Consider the following 5,883-nt stretch of genomic DNA (forward strand, 5'->3'; position numbering starts at 1 on the left):
TGTGCCACTGGAAAGATGAGATGAAATCGCTTGAAAATGATATAAAGAATGCCAGAATCGGAGTTACGGTTTGGAAATGGCAAGCAATTCAAATATGACCACGTTCTGCGATTTACAGCAAGTAGCCATCTAAATGTAACAAGATGAACATGCTACAGCACTCAAACATGGCATCAAAATACATGGCAGGGATCCCTTCATGAATCTTAACAAAATTCTAGCACTGAGCTACGGCCAATTCATCCATTAACAGGTTCAAACAAGCATGGCAAAAATGCATTTGACAAAGAGATCTCAGACTTAGTGAAGTTAACACTTGTGTGGAATTTCAGATCAGATGGCACTCTTCGGAGCATGAAAATTTTATGCTACAGGACCTGAACATGGCAAAGTAAAGCATGGCATGGAGATACTAAAAGAGCTTAACAAAAGTCCCTTAGTGACCTTGAGCCAAAAGGGATCAGAAAATACATTTGCAAGCATGTGAACATGGCAAAAACATAATCAGATCACAGACTTGGTGAAAACTGGGGCATGCTGAAAACAGATATCAAGTAGGCATGTTTACGAGCTCGATGCACTCACTACAGAGCAAGTCATGACAATCTAAGCATACACCCATCAAGAATACACAAAATACAAGCTATACATGGCAAGAACAATACCATAGCATGCACGGATCAACTACAACATCCTCGGCAAAATTGCAAACAAGTAGACAATCTGCCCAGATTCACAAAATGACAAAAGTAGAGCTCGATTGACTCACGCTAGGGTGCTCCATAATTGCAAACAAAGGCATGGACGGATAGAGCACTACAAGATTAACAAAAAATCCTTACTGATCATCCTCGAAAGAGGCACGGATCACTATGAAATAACATGAACATATGGCCATATGAGATAAGCAGGCCAAGGACTTAGTGGAAATGCTAAGTCCTTGAAATCAGCATTAACAAATGCCTCACTTTGCAAGCTTCTGCTAGTTAGCACACACATCAAAAAAATACATGGGTTGCACCTCTAGAAAGATGGCAAAACTCTTAACAAAACCTATGTAGAGCTCATGGGCATATCATGCACACAATAATTATGGCAAAAATGACAAATATCTAATTGGAGCAGCAGATCTGACAATTATCTCAAATAGCACTCTTCTAACAGCATTTCGGGCATCAAGACGAACTCAAATGAAAATGATGCAATGAGATAACATGATGTGCTCTCTGAGACGAACATTTTGATATGCTAAACGCCCAAAACGGAGCTACGGATGCGGAGTTATAGCACGATGAACAGGAACAAATAAATTAGGATTAGGGCAAAAGTCAACCGTCCCAACTTCCAGATCTGGATCCGGTTCGGCGCGCGGATCGATGATGGCCGGAGTTCGCGCCGGAGCTCGTCGGAGAGGAAGAAGAAGACCGGGGGGGCACCAGATCCGGGTGGGGAGGCGAGGCCGGAGGTCGGAGGAGGCGCTGGCCGGCCGCGGCGGAGCTTGGATCCGGCCGGCGAGGAGCGAGGCGGCGAGGAGGTCCGCCGGCGGAGTTCGGGCGGCGACCTGCGCGCGGTGGCGGGGTGCGCCGGCGTTGAGGAAGGCGGCGGGGGGGGGGGCAAAGGTGCGGGGCGGCGCGCCTCTTCGGGCCGCGGGGGCCGGCCTCGGGCCGGGCGGGCCGCGGCGGTGGGAGGCGGCGGCAGGCCACGTGTCGCCTTAGGATAGGCTGCGGGCGGCGGCGGAGGTAGAAGCGGACATGTCCGCCGGCGATGCTTTTGTCCGGCGCGCGAGGAGAGGGAGGGATCTAGGGTTTCATCCGAAATTTCGGGGAGAGACCTTTATATAGGCATAGAGGGAGTTAGGAGAGTCCAAATGAGGTGCGGTTTTCGGCCACGCGATCGTGATCGAACGCTCTAGATGATGGAGAGGGTTTTGGTGGGTTTTGGGCCAAATTGGAAGGGTGTTGGGCTGCAACACACACGAGGCCTTTTCGGTCCCTCGGTTAACCGTTGGAGCATCAAACAAAGTCCAAATGGTACGAAACTTGACAGGCGGTCTACCGGTAGTAAACCAAGTCCGCTTGGCAAGTCTCGGTCCAATCCGGAAATGTTTAAGCCCCACACACGAAAGAAAGGTAGAAATGACCACCGGAGGAGAACGGAGCGCCGGAATGCAAAACGGACAACGGGGAAAATGCTCGAATGCATGAGACGAACACGTATGCAAATGCAATGCACATGATGACATGATATGAGATGCATGACAACGACAACGACACACGAAGACAAAACCCGAACCCGAGAAAATAAAATAACTTAATGCCGGAAACGGTAAGAGTTGGAGTACATATTGGGTAAATCACATCCGGGGTGTTACACGCACCCCCTGCCTTGTGGAATCCTCGATGATTTCTTGACGTCCACTCCAAGTCCTCTGGATCACGTTTGTTCCAAAAATAACTCTCTCGAAGGTTTCATTCCGTTTGGATTCCGTGTGATATTCTTTTTCTACGGAACACTGAAATAGGCAAAAAAAATAGCAATTTGCACTGGATCTTGGGTTAATAGGTTAGTCCCAAAAAAATATAAAAGTGTATAATAAAGTCGATTAAACATCCAAAACAGAATATATAATAGCATGGAACAATTAAAAGTTATAGATACGTTGGAGACGTATCAAGCATCCTCAAGCTTAATTCTTGCTCGTCCTCGAGTAGGTAAATGATAAAAACAGAATTTTTTATGTGGAATGATTTCTAGCATATTCTTTAATGTAATTTTCTCTATTGTGGCATGAATGTTTAGATCCGAAAGATTCAAGATAAAAGTTTATTGTTGACATAAAAATAGTAATACTCCAAGTATGCTAACCAAGCAATTATGTCTTATCAAAATAACATAGTCAAAGAAAGTTTATCCCTACAAAATCATATAGGTTGGCCATGCTTCATTTTCGTCACACAAAATGCTCTCATCATGCACAACCCCGATGACAAGCCAAGCAATTGTTTCATACTTAGCCTTTTCAAAATCTTTCAACTTTTACGCAATATATGAGCGCGAGTCATGGACATAGCACTATGGGTGGAATAGAATATAATGATTGAGGTTGTATGAGAAGACAAAAAGGGAGAAAGTCTCATATTGTCGCGGCTAATCAATGGGCTATGGAGATGCCCATCGATTGATGTCAATGCAAGGAGTAGGGATTGTCATGCAACGGATGCACTAGAGCTATAAATATATGAAAGCTCATCAAAGAAACTAAGTGGGTGTGCATCCAACATGCTTGCTCATGAAGACCTAGGGAATTTGAGGAAGCCCATCATTGGAATATAGAATCCAAGTTCTATAATGAAAAATCCCCACTAGTATATGAAAGTGACAAAATAAGAGACTCTCTATCATGAAGATCAAGATGCTACTTTGAAGCACAAGTGTGGAAAAAGGATAGTAACATTGTCCCTTCTCTCTTTTTCTCTCCTCTTATTTTTGTTTGGGCCTTCTTTCTCTTTTTTATGGCCTTTCTTTTTTTCATCCGGAGTCTCATCCCGACTTGTGGGGGAATCATAGTCTCCATCATCCTTTCCTCACATGGGACAATGCTCTAATGATGATCATCACCTTTTATTTACTTACAACTCGATACTTAGAACAAAATATGACTCTATGTGAATGCCTCCGGCGGTGTACCGGGATTGCGATGAATCAAGAGTGATATGTATGAAAAATTAAGCATGGTGGCTTTGCCACAAATACGATGTCAACTACATGATCATGCAAAGCAATATGACAATGATGATGCGTGTCATAATAAATGGAACGGTGGAAAGTTGCATGGCAATATATCTCGGAATGGCTATGGAAATGCCATAATATGTAGGTATGGTGGCTGTTTTCAGGAAGATATAAGGAGGCTTATGTGTGATAGAGAGTATCATATCACGGGGTTTGGATGCACCGGCGAAGTTTGCACCAACTCTCAAGGTGAGAAAGGGCAATGCACGGTACCGAAGAGGCTAGCAATGATGGAAGGATGAGAGTGTGTATAATCCATGGACTCAACATTAGTCATAAAAAACTCGCATACTTATCAAAAATCTACAAGTCATCAAAACCAAGCACTACGCGCATGCTCTTAGGGGATAAATTGGTAGGAAAAGACCATCACTCGTCCCCGACCGCCACTCATAAGGAAAGCAATCAAAGAACACCCCATACTTCAAATTTGTCACACAATATTTACCATACGTGCATGCTACGGGACTTGCAAACTTCAACACAAGTATTTCTCAATTTCACAATTACTCAACTAGCACACCTCTAATATTATCACCTTTATATCTCAAAACAACTATCAAGCATCCAACTTCTCTTTAGTATTTAAAATTTATAACCAAAGCAAATTACCATGCTGTTCTAAAGGAATCTCAAAATAATATAAGTGAAGCATGAGAGATCAATTATTTCTATAAAATAATACCACCGCCGTGCTCTAAAAAATATAAGCGAAGCACTAGAGCAAAAATTATCCAACTCAAAAGATATAAGTGAAGCACATAGAGTATTCTAATAAATTCCAATTCATGTGTGTCTCTCCCAAAAGGTGTGCATAGCAAGGATGATTGTGTTAAACTAAAAGACAAAGACCCAAATCATACAAGATGCTCCAAGCAAAACACATATCGTTTGGTGAATAAAAAATATAGATCCAAGTAAAATTACCGATGGACGAAGGTAAAAGAGGGGATGCCTTCCGGGGCATCCCCAAGCTTAGGCTTTTGATTGTACTTGGATTTTACCTTGGGGTTTCTTGGGCATCCCAAGCTTAGGCTCTTGCCTCTCCTTGTTCCACAACCCATCTTTACCCAAAACTTGGAAACTTCACAACACAAAACTTCAAAAAAATCTCGTGAGCTCCGTTAGTAAAAGAAAACAAACCACCACTTCAAGGTACTGTAATGAACTCATTCTTTATTTAAATTTATGTTAAACCTACTGTATTCCAACTTTTCTATAGTTCATAAACTTTATTACTAGCCATAGATTCATCAAAATAAGCAAACAACACACGAAAAACAGAATCTGTCAAAAACAGAACAGTCTATAGTAATCTGTAGTTTTCGAGTACTTATGGAACCCCAAAAATTATAAAATAAATTTCTGGACGTGAGGAATTTATCTATTAATCATCTTCAAAAAGAATTAACTAAATATCACTCTCCAGTAAAAAAATGGCAGCAAATCTCGTGACCGCTAAAGTTTCTGTTTTTTACAGCAAGATTGCAAATACTTTCCCCAAGTCTTCCCAAAAGTTCTACTTGGCACAAACACTAATTAAAAGAATAAAACCACATATAAACAGAGGCTAGATGAATTATTTATTACTAAACAGAATTAAAAAGCAAGAAACAAAAATAAAATTGGGCTGCCTCCAAACAAGCGCTATCGTTTAACGCCCCTAGCTAGGCATAAAAGCAGGGATAGATCTAGGTATTGTCATCTTTGGTATGCAATCCACATGTAGCTCTCATAATAGATTCATAAGGTAATTTAATTTTATTTCTAGGAAAGTTTTCCATGTCTTTCCTTAATGGAAATTGGAATATAATATTCCCTTCTTTCATATCAATAATTGCACAAATCGTTCTAAGGAAAGGTCTACCAAGAATAATAGGACATGAAGGATTGCAATATATATCAAGGACAATGAAATCTACGGGCACATGGCTAGCTCGGATCCTTAATAGCCTATCCCAAGCATCTTTCAAAGATTCATCAAGTAAATAACGAAAAATTTCGGGATCATCTTCATCAAAATTATTCAAACTTTCATTGATAACCCTGGTAGGTCTTTCCATAGCATCATTATTCATGATCTTAGAGAGG

The sequence above is a fragment of the Triticum aestivum genome, chromosome 2A (genome assembly GCF_018294505.1).
Source record: "Triticum aestivum cultivar Chinese Spring chromosome 2A, IWGSC CS RefSeq v2.1, whole genome shotgun sequence".
Taxonomy (NCBI): Eukaryota; Viridiplantae; Streptophyta; class Magnoliopsida; order Poales; family Poaceae; genus Triticum; species Triticum aestivum.